This window comes from Arvicanthis niloticus, chromosome 14 (assembly GCF_011762505.2).
Source record: "Arvicanthis niloticus isolate mArvNil1 chromosome 14, mArvNil1.pat.X, whole genome shotgun sequence".
NCBI classification, from domain to species: domain Eukaryota; kingdom Metazoa; phylum Chordata; class Mammalia; order Rodentia; family Muridae; genus Arvicanthis; species Arvicanthis niloticus.
In genome coordinates, this window is record NC_047671.1 from 42,508,891 (window position 1) to 42,527,871 (window position 18,981).

Genomic DNA, 18,981 nt, shown 5'->3' on the forward strand with positions numbered 1-18,981 from the left:
GGCTTCTGTAATATATTATACATAAATGTATAAGTGTATTATTTATACTGGTACATTCAAAGAGATGATTGTTCTATATCTATTCATACTTTATTTCTCCTCCTTGCTGAGAACACTGGCCTCCTAGAACTAACAAATCTAGTAATATACAAAACTACAGCTACAGTGTATGACCTGCAACAAGATACTTGAACTAATATCTCTTCAGAATTCATCTTGTTATTAGGTGGTATTTCATTTGCAGAATAAAATCAGAAGACTATATATGAAATCAATTATATTATTTTTCTCCTTTGTGGTTATGTCATAAATTTGATATATATTTAGGGTCACCTGACTTTAGAAGATGACCCATACTTTTTTTTTTTTTTTTTTTTTTTTTTGGTTTTTTGAGACAAGGTTTCTCTGTGTAGTCCTGGTTGTCCTGGAGCTCACTCTGTAGACCAGGCTGGCCTCAAACTCAGAAATCTGCCTGCCTCTGCCTCCCAAGTGCTGGGATTAAAGGCGTGTGCCACCACCGCCTGGCTGACCCATACTTTTTAAAATACTTTCTTGAGAATGTCATAAATGAGATCTGTACCTACATCATCCCTACTCCTTAATCTCCTGATATAACTCATGCAGTCTCCCCTACTCTCAAACTCATGATGTCTTCTCCTCACCCACCATCCACTGACCAACTACAGCAGGGGTGGGGCCATGTGGAAATTCCCCATTTCACTTTGGCATGCCAACTGGTGTTATCATTATACTGATCATCCTTGAGAAACTATACTTTTGATAATTCCTGGGAGTATTTTCCCTGAAGTGTCTAGAAGACACTGTCTCACAGAAGGCATTCTAAGCATTGGCATGTACCATCCTTCAGTGATTTTGTTTTTCTAATCATTGGGCATAGGAACTTTGTTGGTGGTATATTAGTTGAAATTGGACATCTGGAAGTCACTAATTGGCATTTGACAAGTTTTCAGTGATAGTTTCCTTCTGTTGTCAAAACAGAAGCTTCTTCCATAAGGGGTGAGAGGTATACTTAGTTTGTGGGCATAAGAATAAGCAGTTAGAATACTGTTAAAAATTATACTGATTTTGGGAAATGGCAGTAATAGGTTCTTTTCTTTGGTCTATGATGTCTAAGGCCATTGGTAGTTGGATAGGTTCATAGTATGAATTTCCTTTTTTTTGAGAAAGTCTTAAGTCTTTCATGACTTCATTTTTGTAGCTAAATAATATTCCATTTTGTATATGAGTCATATTTTCATTATTCGTTCCTCAGGTGAAGGAAATTTGGTTTGTTTCCATTTCCTAGCTATTGTGAATAGAGCAGCAGTGAACATGGCTGAGCAAGAATCTGTGGTGTAGGGTGTCAAGCACTCTGAAATATGCCATGTAGTGCTTTAGCTTTAACATTTTGAGAATTCCTCACACTAATTTCCAGTTTGCAATGCCACTAGCATTGTAAAGGATGGTTCCCTTTCCTCTAAGCATTTGTTGCTAGTTGTTTTCTTGACATTTGACATTCTGACTGACATCTCAGAGCAGTTTTAATTTTTATCCCTAATTTCTAAGGCTGTTGAACACCCATATAGATATTTCTTAGCCATTTTTACTTCTTCTTTTGAGATTTATGTTTCCTTTAAAAGAATTTTAAAGCATAGCTCTAAAGGAAAGTGCAGAATAAAGTTACAGTCAGAAGTATGTCATTCCTTCATACTCTATTTTATTCAGTTCTTAGAGATCATGAATTTTGTTCACTTCTAATCATAGAGTTGAAATTTATAGAAATATTTAAAGCATGAATATGATAAAATGATAAATTATAATTTAAGAATTAACATATAAGGCAGCTTCTATTCTTATAAAAATTACTATACTATGGCATTTTACATCTTAATGCACAATTGGAAAAGGGTTGGGAGGACTGTTTCCAGTTTTAAACAATTTAAGATTTTTTTTTTACAATGCTATAAGCTTTAACCAGCATACCCCAATTTTCAGTAATTTTGGAAGATGTTTTTATTCAAATAGCTTACTTTGAGTTACTTAGAATATGTCAATTATCAGCTTGCTATATAGGTCTAAAGTGAATACCAGAAATATACATGTTAAACAACTATCTGAAACATGACCTGTGGATACTCATCGAAAACTCTTGAACTTCATATGCATATTAGACCTTAATATTGGAGGAAATTTCCACTTACATTTATGTCATGATTTAGGAGTTCAGCATATGTTTCTCATCTAAACAAAATACAACTCACATGAAATTTTATGGTTCCTTAATTTTTAATATACAGGCAATTATTTGTAGAAATTGTTCTTAGAAAGATCTCTTGTAAATATTGCTTTGACTCACTTATAACTTAATATAAATAAATTTAGCATTATGCAGTTTTATAGCTAAAAATTTTAGTACGCTAGTTTATTGTCCCAATTATATGACTTGTTTTTTCAGTGACAAACTTTGTTCATAAATCTAATGTTGGCATTAAGAGTTCATTCCGGACTTTCTTTCAAGTTTCATGTTTTTCAGACATTGTAAGAGTTTTACTTTTCTTTCAATGGTCTTCAACAAGACATATCTAGTAGGCAGGAGAAAGATGTTACAGCCTAAGTCCTAATTACCAAGCATCTAAACGTGGGACTTACATGTAAAAGGATCATGGCAGATATGAAAAGTTAATCATTGTGGCATAGGGATGTTATATAGGCAGGTGCAGTGTAATTGCAAAAATCATTATGAAGGGATGCAGGAAGATCATCAGACAAAGAAACAGGGGACCACAGAAACAGGGGAAAGACCATGAACCAAGGACTTGGGACATCTAGACACTGGACAAAAGAGGAAACAGATTCTCTACCAAGGGACTCTAAAAGGACCCAACCCTGCAGACCCCTGGATTTTCACCATCTAAAACTCCATCCAACCTCCTGAACTCTAGAACCATAAGGTGATTAACTCATGCTATTTTAAGCCACTACATTTGTGGTAATCAGCCATAAAAAGAAACAATGAAGGTTGGAGGAATTTAGCTCACTGAAGACTAATGTCAGAAAGTTGAGAGCTGTATCCCACGGGGTGAACATATGGACGACTCAGCTAGCACTACAGCTGGCTTGTTAATTCTAAGTAAAGCTAACATCCAGCCTCCCAATCTAAGAAAGTTCTGATCAAGCATTTAAGGCCACAATACTTTAAATCAGAACTATTTAAATTTTTACACTCATAACACCCCCTCAATCAATATTTCACATGAGTAAATTTACTGTAGTAATCCTGAGTTCCCAGGTATATAATGTAGATATAGAAATGAAATACTTGTTAATACTAAACCTAAAAGACCGTGAAGAAACTTACTTTAAAACAATTATTTGATATACATATAGTTTTACCATTTATTATAGATGAAAACAATTTTCACTACCACTAGCCACTAGCCGTAGAGGATTGTTCCCTTGTTTTACATACTTACTAGCAGAAATTGTCACTTGTATTATTGGACTGAGTCATTCTGACTGGTGTAAGATGGAATCTCAAAGTAACTTTGATTTGTGTTTCCCTGATGGCCGAAGATGTTGGACATTTCTTTAAGTATTTCTCACCCATTTGAGTTTTGTCTATTGAAAAATGTTTCAATCTGTATCCTGTTTTTTAAAATTAATGCCTTAGTCCATATTTTATTGCTGTGAAGAAATAATGACCATGGCAATTCATATAAAGACAATACTTAATTGAGGCTTGCTTATAGTTTTCAGAGGTTTAGTTCATTATCATCATGGTGGGGAGCATGGTGACAGGACATAGGTAGACATGGTGCTGGAGAGGTAATTGAGAGTACTGCATCTGGATCCACAGGCAGCAGGGAGAGAAAGTCACTGGGACTGCCTTGGGCAACTGAAACCTCAAAGCCCACCCCAAAAACAAATTTCCTCCAACAAGGCTCTACTTTCTCCAACAAGGTCAAACCTGCTAATCCCTCTAAAATAGAGCCACTCCCTAATGATCAAACATTCAGATCAATGAGCCTATGGGTGCCATTCCTAGTAAACCCTTACAACTGGGTTATTTAGACTTTTGATATTAAGTTTCTTGAGTTCTTTATATGTTTTAGATATCAGCCCACTATTAGACGTGGAGTTGGTAAAAATCTTTTCCATAGAGATACTTTCTCAACCACGTTCATCAAGATTTTGTTTCTAATAGCAAGAAATTGGAAACAATTAGAGTATTACTATCTCTCTCTCTCCCTCTCTCTCTCTCTATATATATATATGTATATATATACATATATGTGTGAGTGTGTGTGTGTATATATATATATATATATATATAATGAAATTTGTAAGCAAATGGATAGAAATAGAAAAAAAATCCCTAGTGAGGTAGCCCAGACCTTGAAAAATAAAAATGGTATGTATTTACTTATATGTAGGTATTAACCATTAAGTAAGTGATAACCAAGCTATAATTCATAGACCCAGAGAGGCTAGGCATAAAAGAAGGAACTTGGCAGCGGGGGGGGGGGGGTGTGCGGGGGGTGGGCACATGGATCTCCCTAAAAGGGGGAAGTACAATAGATTTTATGACTGAACTGGAACCACAGATTAGGGAGAGGATGATGTCTTGGTTTGGGTTTTAGTGCTATGAAGAGACACCATGACCAAGGCAATTCTTATAAAGGACAGCATTTAGTAGGGGCTGCCTTTGAATTTCAGAGGTTCCATTCATTATCATTGTGATGAGAAGCATGGGAATGTGTAGGCAGACATTTTGCTGAAGGAGCCAATAGATCAACATCTTGATCTGAAAGGAGCCAGGAGAGAACTCCCTTCTGTAGGTAACCAGATGGGGACTCCTTTCCGTATTGAGCAGAGCTTGAGCATTAGGAGTTGTCAAAGCCCACCTACACAGTGACACACTTCTTCCAACAAGGCCACTTGTCCTAATAATGCCAATACCCATAAGCCAAGCATTGTGAAACACACGAATCTATGGAAACCATGAGCCAAACTTATTTAAACCACAGACGAAACAGTAAGGTCAGGAGGAAAGGGAAAGGGGAGATGAGATTTAAGGAGGAAATGAAGGGAGAAACAGCTGGAATTGAAGAGTATTTGAGGGTGGTATGGACTCCTAGTGCAGTGGAAGCTTCTTCCTGTAACAGATGAAGGTGATCATAATGAAGTCTTCAGATAAGGAGAGAGATGGAACCCCTACTAGCCAGCTCTTGTCACCAAACAAAGCTTCCAGTACCAGTGCTGTTTTATCCAATTAAGTTATTATATTGTATGAGAAAGGAATGTATGTTTAATAAAAGGAATAGAAATATAGGAAAAAATAAAACAAGTTTTTATACTATTGGGATGGGTATACTTGTTTAGTTTTACATAAGGAAATAAAGAAATCTTGACTGAATATCTGATAATATTTTACATCATCAGATCCTTTCATATTGAATTGTTTGTGACCATCAGTGTTGGCAGGGTGAGCCACTGAAGGTGAGAAAGAAAGTATTCTGTTTGATACTCAGAACTAAAGATGTTGTGCCCTTTATTCAGAGATCTGGCCAGTCACCTCACTACACACAATCTCAGATGATAGATTTGGTAGTTCCATTTGGCTGCCAAGCTGCCTCAGGAGTCAAAGTACTGAGGTCAAAACCCCATGCCCCTGTTTTAAATCCAAGTCACTTTCTTCCTTTGAGGCTTATCAGGACATTTGAGTGCTAAATGGCATACTGTGTGTAAAGCAGTTAGCACAACACTTGGCAGATCTTCATGTAATCCTGGCAGTGGAGCTTAATGACGTCGGCACAGTGCCTGGAACCTTACAAGTGGTCAGTGAAATGACAGCTATTATTACTGAGCAAGTGCCTGGCATCTTCTGCTTCCTCTTTCTTCCCGAGATTCACTGAGATTTTGCATCTAAGCCTACATGGTACACGGGAGATGAAACTGGGGGACATGTTTATATAGTTAGAGATAGGAATGTGCTTAATGCTCTATACTTCAGACTCCAAAGAAGGCTGGGGATGGCATCACAAATATTAGGAGTGAAGTGGAAAGGAAAGTCTAAAGCCACAGCAAAGAGCAACAGGCAGAAGGAGGAGCACTTGATGGAGAAGACATTTTAAAAGTATAGGAATATCAGGATCCTTATAATGAGGGATGGAATTAGAAACTACAGACAGTTCCCTGCTGTGTGGTCATCTAGAATCAATCAATACAGAGGTCCCTCAATCTCTAGGAAAATGGATTGCATTAGGACAGCTCTGACTCATAGAGCACAGCGAGGAAATGGGCAGTCGATCGTAGAAAGATTTCAGTCTCATAACTGTCAAAAGGGATTTTTATAAACAGCTTTTGTTGCATGAGGTGTTTCTTCAAAATTGACTTACAGAGCAGCCCGTTCTCTGGAACAGCCAAATTGGAAGGCGCTACTGTGCTTAACCTTTGAGGAATCACATTACGTGTTCTTTGTCTTTTCTTGTTGTTCACAGAGTCTGGAAGTAATTTTCCTCTCTCAGTTCCAAGCAATTTCTGTGCATTTGGTCTCCAGCACATATTTTTAAAATGAAGATTACTTCCTTCAGCCACCTCCACAGATAAGTTTGTAATCATGTAAGATAAGATGGTCAGCATGGGTTCATGCCAATTAATTTTAGAGTGATATTTAAGATTACTCAAGTCTGGTGGGCATCTTTCTATACACCATCTGCTATAAGTCAGAATCCTACCACATGGAAACCTGGCATTAAGGAGGAAGTGTGGATAAAGGCTTACAGAAGAGCTCTGGAACCACACAGCTATGCGTCTGCCAGGGCCCAGACAAAGGATGCTACATAGTCAAATCAGAAAACTCTCCCTCGTGAAAAATAACTAGATCATACACCAAAATTCAAAACAAAATATACCCAAAGTAAATAGAGAGACATAGGCATTTATTCTTGAGCAGTGGAGTGACTAGCAAGCACAGTAGTTAGATGAAATAAGAGCTAGATTTAGCCTCACATACTATGAAAAGATTAAAATTATTTAACCCTACAGAATCTCAGGTGCTTACTTGCAAGTAAGAAGAGGAAATATCTGTAATGTGGAACATCCTCTGTGTTACAAGAGACAAAAAGATGTCTTAAGTTAGTTTAAGGGAAGAGAAATTTATTAGCCATGAGACATGGTTCAAATATGGCTGGAACCAGGTCTTCAATCCCTTGAGGGAATTCTTGTTTCTATTTAATCCATATTCAGTTCACTATATTAACCTCATTCTCACCTACTGTAGACAACTTGGACGTTCTAAGTAGTTCCAAATTTATATTTATCTAGTATTAGGACCTTAAAGGCATAGGGATATTTTCTTAACATTAATTTTAAGAAAGTACCACAGAGCCTTAGAAGAGCCCAATATAGAAGCATGCAATTTCTCACCTAGCCACTGTGAAACATGAGGTGAGAGCTGTTATTTTAGCTGACCACCAGAGGACAATGGACAGAGGCAGCAGGCCACAGTGATGACCAGCCCTCCTGTGACTACATGATTAAGTTAGAAATTCCTTTAAAGGCCATCTCTAGGGTAGGCACTGGTGTCTAGGCGAAAGCAGAGAAAACTGTAGATCTGAAGAATATTTTCTTTAAGGTAGCGATATAAGGATTCAAATAATAGAAGGCAAATATTTAGCAAGCCAGAAAACTTTCCAAATGTCTCAAGCTTGATTTTTTTTTATCATATGACTATAATCTAAAAGACATGAATATTGGGCTAGAGAGATGTCTCAGTAGTTAAGAGCCCTTGTGGCTCAAGGTCACTTCATAGCACCCACTAAGGCAGCTCACAGTTGTCTATGATTCTGGCTCCAGGAAATGGGATGCCTCTGGCTTCCAGATACCTACCTGCATTCACACGCACATACCTGCACTTCATATACACACATGCTCCCTTAAAATTAAGGAGATAAAGATACACTGGGTACAATATAAAGAAAAATTATATTATGAGACAAGTTTTGCGTGCATGTGTGTGTGTGTGTGTGTCTGTGTGTGTGTGTTGTGTGTGTGTGTGTTTAATTTCCCCTGCATCTGACTATGGCAAAAACTTCCAGTTTTCAATCTACTTTGAGATGTCGGCTCTAAAATGTCACGATACTTGTTCAAGTTTGACTAAGAAAACGGTCCCTTCAAAGGAAAGGTTGGAAAACACTATGATAAATTCCAGACTTCTCCACAAAAGAAATTTAATAAAAGGAGGCACAAATGTGCAGTAACAATTACAGATGAACTATTTCTTATCAAACGCATAAACCTGGAAATGTTATGCAGCCCTCCGACTTGAGATAATTATTCGTATCTGTTTTCGATGGAAAAGAATATCTCCTCCTGAGTTATAGACATACTGAGGCATTTCCTGGATATTTTGGCTTGTTTTTTTATCATATTAACTATACCATAAAAGATACATTTAGAGAATCAAAATATCATTTTTTTTAACCTTATCTTTACAATTTTTGGTGACTGTTAAATGTTGCCTAAAGGTTTTTGTCTGAACTTTTCTTTTTGAGACACAACCCCAAAAAATAAATATTCATTTAATTTCCAGACTTACGAGGACAAAAATGTAAACTATCCTTTAAATGAATAAATGTGTCAAGAAGCATTTTAAACAAAGTAATATATTTGTGTCACTAAGTTATACTTATATAACAAGGAGTTCAGAAAATTCTCGTTCATTTTGATCTAAGATGATTGCTGTCCTACAGGACTGTGGTTTAATCTACAGTATATTCTGATAAATGAAGAATTAAAATAAAAACCAGGAATATTATTGCCTTGGTTTCTTGCCTGAAAAAAATATTCTGACACAATTTCAAAATGGGAAATAGAAGAAGAGAACAAATAACTTGTCTAAAATAAGCAAACATTTGAATCTCATAAGCACTTACATTTGAAACTAAAAATTTAGAGAAATATGTTCTGCACATCTACATAGGGGTCCTCCCAAGGTCTTACACTACTAACACTTAGGTGCAAATGTGACTACAACAGGGCTTACTAAAGAACAATTGTGAAATAAGAAAGTCTAGACTATAAGGTGAACAACTCCTGGAGCATCCACTGGGCTGAGATATTCAAATATGGGCATGCTGAAATGCTGTCACCATAAAGAAGAACCCAGGATATGCATTTTAGCAGTAGACTTCAAACAGAACTATAAGCCTACAAGTAAACTACTATAGATCCACCCATACCTAAAAACGAGTCTGCAAAGTTTCAAGCCCATCTACTGGTCATTGATAAACAGGAACACAACCCTTTTAAAAAGAAAAAAAAAATCAGCAAAATTCAGACACTTAACAACCTGATATTAAAGTACTACCCTTTTCCCAGTGGCTTTGCTTTCATTTCTGGTACTCAGAGCTAACCACAATCCCAAAATATAGGTGAAAAATTGCAGAAGAAACAACTGCTGAAGTGCATAAAGTTAGTGAAATTTCAACTGCATGCTGTTGAGAGAAAGATGAAATTGGGCCACCCTACTCCACCCCCCCAAAGGACATCAGTTCTCTGCCAGTCCCCCCATACCCATGGTGTCCCTGTTTCTGCCCTGTGATCATTCAGTGCTTAGCTGTCCTTGTTATCAGACTCACAGTCGGGGTAGCACACTGCCCGTGCTTGATTTTATTTCATCGTGGTCTCAGAGTACTGAACTAAAAAGACTAGCAATTCCAAATGCTGAGTAGCAGCTAGCAACTGTTTCCTCCAAGTGAAATGATGAAAGAGCTCAAACTAATAAGGAAAAGAAACCATATTATTCTGAAGACATAAACATGATTTAAGGTAAGAACAGATCCAGTCATAAAATTGTGAAGCTGGAAAAAGGTCTGGGTCCATTTTATTATTTTACTTCAAATTGCCAGTGTAACCAGCAAGCATAAGTCCTTAGTTAAAATGCGGGTGGGGACATGAACAGAAAACATGGTCTGGTGAGCAGAAGCACACTATTCTCAAAAAGTAGCAAGCCCATAAAAAGGCTTCAGCTAGCAAGAGACCCCTGAAACAAATGACACCAAGCTATTCACCCCAAGGGAGGGCTAAACAAATACAGTCAGAAATAAGTTTGCATTGAAAAGTTGTCACATTTAGGCAGAGTTTGCTAATGAGTAAGCTACAACCACATCTCCACATATCTGAAAAACCTGATTAGGAGGGACAATAATATCCAATGCTTGTCAGAGCAGTGGGTCTTAACCTTCCTAATGCTGTGACCCTTTAACACAGTTAAAGGTCACGGGGACCCCCAACCATAAAATCTTATGCTGACCCCCAACCATAAATTTATTTTCATTACTACTTCATAACTGTAGCTTTTCTACTGTTATGAATCTTATGTAAATATCTGATATGCAGGATATCTGATATGCGACTTCAAAGAGGTTGCTACCCACAGATTGAGAACGGTGCTCTTAGAGTGAGATCAACTGAACTGTTTGAAGAGATACCCAATAAAACCTATGCTCATCATCTTTGGAGTCACTGCAGTTGTGGTGAGACAGCCACTACGCAAGAATTGCCTCTTTCCATCTACAGACAAATTACTGTCCAGAAAGGACACACTTGCAGAATAGTCGACTGATTATATCTGCCTAGACAGAGTAATCAGCCCTTAGTAATTCTGCATCACTAGGTCTGTCAGATGATCCTGGGCCAGAAGGCTGAAGATCAGATGCTCCAACGTTTTGTAGTATCCGGCCTGTTCAGGTGTTCAGCGGTCTCTATAAATTATCTAAGATTTAGAAGCTATATAGCTTTGTGCTTCCCATAATTTCAGTTAACTCAGTCATTCTGGATTTCTGACGGGGTTAAAAACTTAATAATCTCATAGCCAATCCTGGCTATTTACTTTGAGAGAAAAGATTTGAGTAGATGGTTTTCAGCTGACATTCATTCTAAAGCCAAGAAAAAAAGCCAGGTCCAAAACTAAGTGTTTTAGTTAGGAGAGATGACAGAAGTGATGGTTACCCAACAAAATGATGGACTGGATATTAGGACTATCTTGTACCTCACTGGTACAAATTGGTATAATTATGCTCTAATTGTATTTTGAGAAAAAAGTTTTATTTTAACAGGAAGGGTGATATGTAGGAGGAGCTACGGTAAGAGGAAGAGAAGGAGTAAGAAGAGGAGGAGAAGAAGGAGAGGAGAAGGTAGGTGATGAGAGAGAGAAAGAGAGAGAAAGAGGGTGGTGGACATGGAGGCAGATGTTCATGTGTCTCCACCAGTCAAAGATAGTTGATATATCTAGGTTGGGTATTGGGTTACACTTCTGATTGAGCATTACCAAACTTATAAAGCCTTTGATTAACATTTTTAAAAAATAGTATAAGAGCAAAAGGGAAAGGGGGGCATGGGATAGGGGTTTTCTAGGGAGGGGAATTGGGGAAAGGGGATGGCATCTGAAATGTAAATAAAATATCCAAAAAAATTAGAAATATAATAAAAATAGATTTTCAATATTTTATATATATTGCTATGGCACTAACACTTCATGCATTAACATAATTATATTATACATTCAATTTAACAATAAATTTGTCTTTTAAACTTAAAAAAAAAAACCTATGCTCATAAACATCAATTTGGCACCAGGGAAGTAAACTGGAAGGACAGCTTAATTCAGGGACTATGGCAACTAGACAGGTCATATGATAAAGTGTACATAGTATACAGACCAAAGAACAAAACAACTCTTAAAAGTAAGAATAAATAGCACAAAGAATAAATTCAAGCTATATTAAAAACACAAGAAAAAATAAATGTAAATAAAATGATAGCTTCAACCTATGACAGACAGAGGCGCCAAGGCAGTCTTATCAACAAATGCCTCTGAACAATAGGACATCTACATGCAAAGACAAGGGCAGATGTTATATATTTCATAAAAGTTAATTGAAAATTGATCATAATAAGCCTAAATGTAGAAAAGAAATATCAAATTTGTAAAACAGTAGGAAATCTATGCAATTTTAGGTTTTGTAACTTTCCAGATAAATAAGGAAAACAGGATCTTTAGCAGATAAAATTAGGAAGTAGCCAATCATTAAATTGAAATTGCTTTTTAAATAAGTGATAACATTAAAAGAATTAAAAGGTAAGACGCATACTGAGAGAAAATATTGGCAAAATAATCATATGGCAAAGGACTTGTATCTAAAACACACGACTCTTAAAATTCAAATGTAAACAAAAAGGTTTTTAATAGAAAAAAGATGTATAACTTCATCTAAGAAAGAGTATACAGATGACAAATAAATACATAAAAATATTATACATCATCTGGAAATTAGGTACTAATATAAAACAGAGGGCCAGCAAGATGGCTAAGAGTGTAAAAACACTTGCCTTCAAGACTAGTGACCAGAATTCAATCTCTGGCCCCTTCATAGTGGATGAAGACAACCAAATCACCAAGATTGTGATGTGGCCTCCACTTGAATTCCTGGGTTGTGTACAGACACACACACACACACACACACACACACACACACACACTGTAGCAACCATTAAAATAGTAAGATCTCACTTCATAACTATGAGAAAGGCTGTTGTTGGCATGAACGTGAAATGGCATACTTGTTGCAGGATATTTGATCACACTGTGAACCCCTAGGCTGTGTTATCTACTGAAAAAATTGTTTCTAGTTGTGGTGTGATTCAGTCCTGAGTACCTTTAATCTCTCTGGCTGGAATACAGAATAATGTCCTTCATACTAAACCTCCAATCCCAAATGATGAAGGTAAAGTTAGTTTGTAGAATGAAGCAGCCATGTCTCAAAGTGACATCTAATTGAGATGCAGACAAAGTGACTCATCAGAGAAATCTGACAGAATAGAATCTGCCCAACTCCTATGAGAAAAGAGAGGAAAGGGAAGCTACTTAAGAGGTAGTAAAGAAAAAAAGGAGAAATACAGTTTTACCAGGACAATTATAGACAGACAGGTTACAGAGAGAGAACAATCTAGACACAGGTGAAGTTAGAAAAAGCCAGAAAATGAGAAGGAAACAGAAGATTGGTCCATATTCCCCAAATTAGTATGAGGCCACACAGAGCAATTCAGGAGAGGCTGAGAGAGAAGCCCGATTGAATCAGTTAGAGTGGAGAGGAGTTTTGAGCCAAGACAACTGAGTTGACCAGTCAGCCAGAATTCAGAAAGAACTAGAAAGGGTGAGCTTATTCAGCAGTAAGTCTCACAGGCTGAAAACATTCTAGGCTTAGATAAGCGAGTACAGAAACTAGAAACATCCAGGAGTAGGCCTAGGTTAGCAGGCAGAAGCAGTAAGCCCCTTAGATGATAATTACTATAGGAGAATACAAGATACATTTACACATACCTACTTTGGGAGATAGTTGAGCAGGTTTTGTTTGGTTCTACAGTGCTGGAAATTGAAATTTAGTAAGTGCTGAGTCCCTACTCCACTACTGAGTTGTATACCCACCCCACTTTTTTTTTTAACATTTTATTTTGAAGTTGGTTTCACCAGGGGCCAGGATACCTTCAGTTCACTTTGTAAACCAGGTGGGTTCTGAATCTAAGATCCTCCAGCTTCAGCCTCCCTGGAAGCTGAGATTCTAGGCCTGTGCCACCAGGCCCCACTTAGCAGTTTTTTTCCCCAAAGCTAAACATCGTCTTCCTAGATGACAGCTCTCATGCTCTGAGATATTTGCTGAACTAATTTGAAACTAGATTTTTCCCACAAAAACCTTTACATGAGTATTTAGAGCCATGTTCATCTTATTCCCCCAAATAAAAAGCAATCAAGATACTCTTCAAAGGCAAACAGAGATGACCGTGGTAGATTCAAATAATGGAATAGCATTCAGCAATAAAAAAGAATGTGTTCTCAAGCCATAAAATCGCAAAGGATTTTTACAGTCAGTTTGCTAAGTAAAAGATCAAAAGCTGCAGGGGCCCAACACTGTCTCCAGCTTTCAAAAAGTAGAAGTACAAAGACTGAAACTGTAAGTAGCTCCAGAGCTCCAGAGTGGGAAGAGAAGCCCGACTCCATTTTATGCTGTTTCTGCCTATGGATTCAATGTTTTAAAGTCTCAGATATTTGGACAGGTTGAGGTAAACATATTAGAGAAGGATCCAAATTCATTATTTTGTGTATAGGCATCCAATTTACCCAGCGTGAATCGATGAAAAGACTTTCATTTCCTCATTGTGTGACCTCCTCAACCTTTTAAAAAATAATTCTTTAAAAAAAAATAATTAGGAGAGTTTATTTCTGATCACTCATCCTATTGGCCTGACTTCATGTCAGTGCTATATTGTGTCGATTACTATAGCTTTGGGGTCAGTCTTGAAAGCAGGAAGTAAATCCTCGTATATCTCTCTTTTCTTCTTGTAATTACAAGATTGTTCTGGCTATTTGGGGGTTCCATGAGTCTGTAATAACGTTAGATTGTGGGTTGTTGGGTTTTTTTTTTTTCTGTTTCTTTGAAACAGATGATTGGTGTTTTGATGGGGACTATAGCAAACCTGTAATTTTTGTTCATGAGATTCGTATCTTGTTGTTCATCTAACTCATGAGCATGAGATGTATTCCCACTAACCGAAGGCCTCTGTTGTTGTACAGGCTTGTAAATCAACTACTTATCAACTCCCCTTCCTGCTTTGAATGCTCCTGTAATCCCAGTTGTTTTTATTGGTCTGTTTATATTTGTTATCTGTGATGTCTGAAATACAACTGACTTTTTTGCATGGACAGGGACTTATTGGTTCCAATGGGCTCTGTGTGTTGAATCTTGAAGGTTTTCTCTGTGCAAGATGATCTTCTGTGAAAGATTTTTTTATTTCTATATTTCCAATTGACTTTTTTTTCTTTTCCTTTTTCTTGACTATTTTGGCTAGAATTTAAAGTGGTAAAAGTGTGCTTCCTGCCTTCTTAGAGGAAATAGTCAGTCTTTAACAGAACATGATGTGCAGTTGAATGCTTTTATTTAATTAAAATACTAAACCCTTTCTTCCCTCCTTCTCCTCCTTCTTACTCTTCCCAGCTCTAATTCTCCCTCTCTGTGTACTTGTTCTTGCCTGTCTATTCTTCAGTTAAGGGTGGGGCCCAGTGAAATTTTCCCCATCTACATTGAGGTGTCAACTGCTGTTTTTAATAACTCAGATCTCATTTATTCAGCCATGTGGTTGAGATTTAATAGGAGTAGCTTCCCTGTCTTAGCTAGAAAGCACCATCTCACAGTAGACTCCTTGGTCCTCAATCTTACAATCTGTCTATCCTCTCTTCCCAGAGATGCCCATGAACCTTGGGGGCAGGAGTTATGTTTATAGTTGTATTCTTTAAGGCTGGGCACTACACAGTCTGTTGTTCTCTGCAATTCAACAAATTGTGGCTTTCTGTGATAGCAAGAAGTCTCTTTGAGGAGGCATGAGAATTACACTTATCTGTGGGAATGAAGAACAGTATTTAGAATTTTTTATTTACTATACTTGTTCAGGAAAGTGGTAATATATGGACTTTCTCTAAGGTCTATGGCCTCACTAGCCATTGGTAGTTGGCTAGGTTTGAAATCTAAGGCATGATTTCCCTCCTGTAAAGCAGCTGCAGATCTGATCCAATTAGACAACTGCCAGTTACTCTCAAAATGTAAATGCCGCTATTGTACTTTAGGGACGTCTTGCCATTCTGGTCATTGATGTGAGTATTGGCATTCTATAAGTAGGCATGGCTATTTGATTGTTTTCCTCCCTTATAAGCTTGAATATCATCTTCCAATACTATTAAAGCTGGTCCTCAGGGAAACTTTTTGGTCAGTTACTGTTCAAACCCTTTGAATAATGTGTCCAAAGTGACTGTTATCTTCAGAAATAGGGGCTTACTTCAATCATCTCGGAGGCAACCAATAGCAATAGCAATAGACTGTATTGTTTGGGGGAATGTCATAAACTCCCCTCTCCAAAAACTAAAAGGAGATTTCTCATGTTTGGTACTAAGGGTCATATTAGATAGTCCATGTCTCTCAAGGGAAGTATTATCACCTCCACCGTGTGTGTGTGTGTGTGTGTGTGTGTGTGTGTGTGTGTGTGTGTGTGTGATGTAATCTTTGGCAGATATAGAGTGATTCTTTAGGACATTTTCAAGCATCATTAATGTTTTTCATTTTGTCCTCCCTCTCCTGTATTGTCCTCACCCCTCTCCCTCTCCTTCTGTATTGTCCCCACTCCTCTCCTTAATTAAATCCTCCTCTTCATTTCTCCCTTTTTTCCATCCTATCATATGTATTCTGCTTTTATAATTCTAAAGGTTGAACCTGGGGCCTTGTGCATGGGTAAGTAAGTGCGTGATTACAGAGATACATGCCCAGCCTTCAATTCCTGGTATTTTTAATGTTTTCTTCTCATGAAAAGATTCTGAATTTTGCCAAATCTTTTGCAATTGATATAGAAGTAATAAAATAATGTGTGTAAATAAATTTCCCAAAAGATATAAAATGGGAAAAGTCATTGAAAGTCTCAAAACTTACACAGAGAAATGGATATTCCAAATAGCATTGTATCTTTTTTTTTTTTTTAATTAAATGTAACTGTCTCCCAAGATGTTCCACTAGCTACAAAAGCTCATTGGTATCAAACATATGCTGAATGTCTTTCATGATACCTGGTTCATTTTATGTAGTCATGGTTACATGAACAACAAAATCAGAACTTGAATGTGTGCTGTTACCTGGGAGTTAAATGCACGACCAGTAACAAGTTTCTCTGTGTGTGTTAACTTTAGATCTCGTGCTTTCAGGTCTCTATTTTACACGCATTTGGTAGAATACTTTTATCTGGATTCTGACACTCAAGATATAAGCCCCAGGAAAGACAAGCATGTAGATAATGTCTTCCCTTGGACTGCAGGAGAAATGATCCTGGTAGCTGAGATGTTGCTTCTTCCTTCTGCCAAGCAACAGATGGGAAGGAGGACTACGCTGTGATCCATCTTAAAACTTCCATTCACAAAACAGGTAAATTATAAGTTGTGAAACTCAAGAAAGGAAGGTGATGGCAGCTGGAAGTGCTGGGGTGTGTCACAAAAGATGGAAAGGAGACATACATAATCTAAGTTCATAAGAATTTCCAATTATGCATCAATATTCTCTTTCTCTTCACTACCATTTTATTTATTACTTTTCCTCATAGATCTTATGGCCGTGGAAAGAAATCTTAACAACTACTTCAGTAGATACCATGTAAGAATCTCCCATACAAATATTTGCCAAATATTACCTGTTATGTGTCAGAACTTAAAAGGAAGTGTACACACGTCTTAATGGAGTCTAAGGACTCACAGTTTATTCAGAAAAAGACACTTTTCCTGAGTAACCTGGATGTTTCTTACTATTATTTATATCTAGTAATTTGGGTAGCTGAGACTTAGAGAATAAATAAATAGCTAGGGTTCACAATCATCAAGAAAATCAGGCATTTAGACCTGTGCCTGCTGCACTCTAAATGTCATGAAATTATTACTCAGCTATGTTATTGCAACAAAAATGGCTTACATTATCTTCACTGTTTCTGAGATCTCATTAGCTGAATTCATTTATATTTTATCATGATTGACAATACATGATATTAGACAAAACATCTAGCCTGTTTATTTTTGCACAAATAATTTTGGACTCAAAAGCATTTATTAGAATACATTTAAATTTCTACTAGAATTCCTGAATTGGGCTGCTGAAAATCTTAAATGTCTTTCTCCCAACTTACAGATTGGAAATAAGTCTGTTTTTAATACAAAGTTTCACCTTGACTTTACTGAGGAAGTTGACTGAGTGGTTGTCTCTGCAGATGTTTTTGCACTGGCTATTTGAGGAATTTGCTGTTGTTATTGTTTCTTTGTTTGTTGGTTGGTTTGGTTGTTTGATTGGGCATACTAGAGAAAGTAAGTAAGCATACTTGGTTTAAAAGAGACAGGTCTTAACACCACAAAAAGAACTTCCACCTGAATGTTTTATGTCAGGTCACAAAAATAAAAGCTATATTTTAAATGACATGTCCTTTCTTCTATAAGCTTAGCAGATGCCTCTATCTGCATAGTTTGTCAGCAGTTTCTGTATGCATTAATCATGTACAGATTCTGGATTGGAAATCATGATGTCCCAGAAATATGGTCTAGGTCTGCATTTCCTGTCTCATTTTTTTCTATGACCCCTTCCTAGATCCATGCTTGTTCCTGCCACAAGAAGAAATGTACACATACACAACTATCCGACTTCTCCTGCTTCAAGCATTCCTCTGGGTGTCCCTCATAAGAGAATTTGAGAGGCCAGCAAACTGCTTTTATCCCGTGGGAAGATATTTATCCTTAATCCCATTTCAGAGAAAATCTATTGCATTTCCCATCCTCTACCAACCATGTGTCTTTATCAGAGTATCCCTAGATGCTGCCCAATCTTCCAGTATTCCAGACACCTCACTCCATGACAACATAGGCCAGGCACTAAACAAGCACTGAACTTACTGAACACAGACAGGAAATGAAGCCCCCCCCCCACCACCACCAAGCAGAGCCCCACTGTATCCAACAGGACAGGAAAGAGCAGCCCCCGCTCTCCACTTATCATTGAGGTCATCACTCTGTGAGCCTTGTGTGCTCTGTGCTCTAATGTACTTTAAAGCACTGATGTAATTCTCAATTTTGGTTTCCTAATTTAAGGTGACACCCTCAAGGAATTTTCATTACTTTTTAAATCCCTCTTAATCATTTTTTAATACCCATCAGAAGCTTGAAATTGAAATGTTCTAACTCTACTGCCCTGTTTTTCCTGTACTGCCCTTGCATAGTGAATCTCCTCCTCAAATCCTCATTGTAACTGAGCTCGTCATTTTCTTCAAATGTCATTCTTATAAATCAATAACATGTATTTCTTAAATTGATAACATGGATTCTAAAATAAGCTCAAAGAGTAAAAGTCAAGAGCA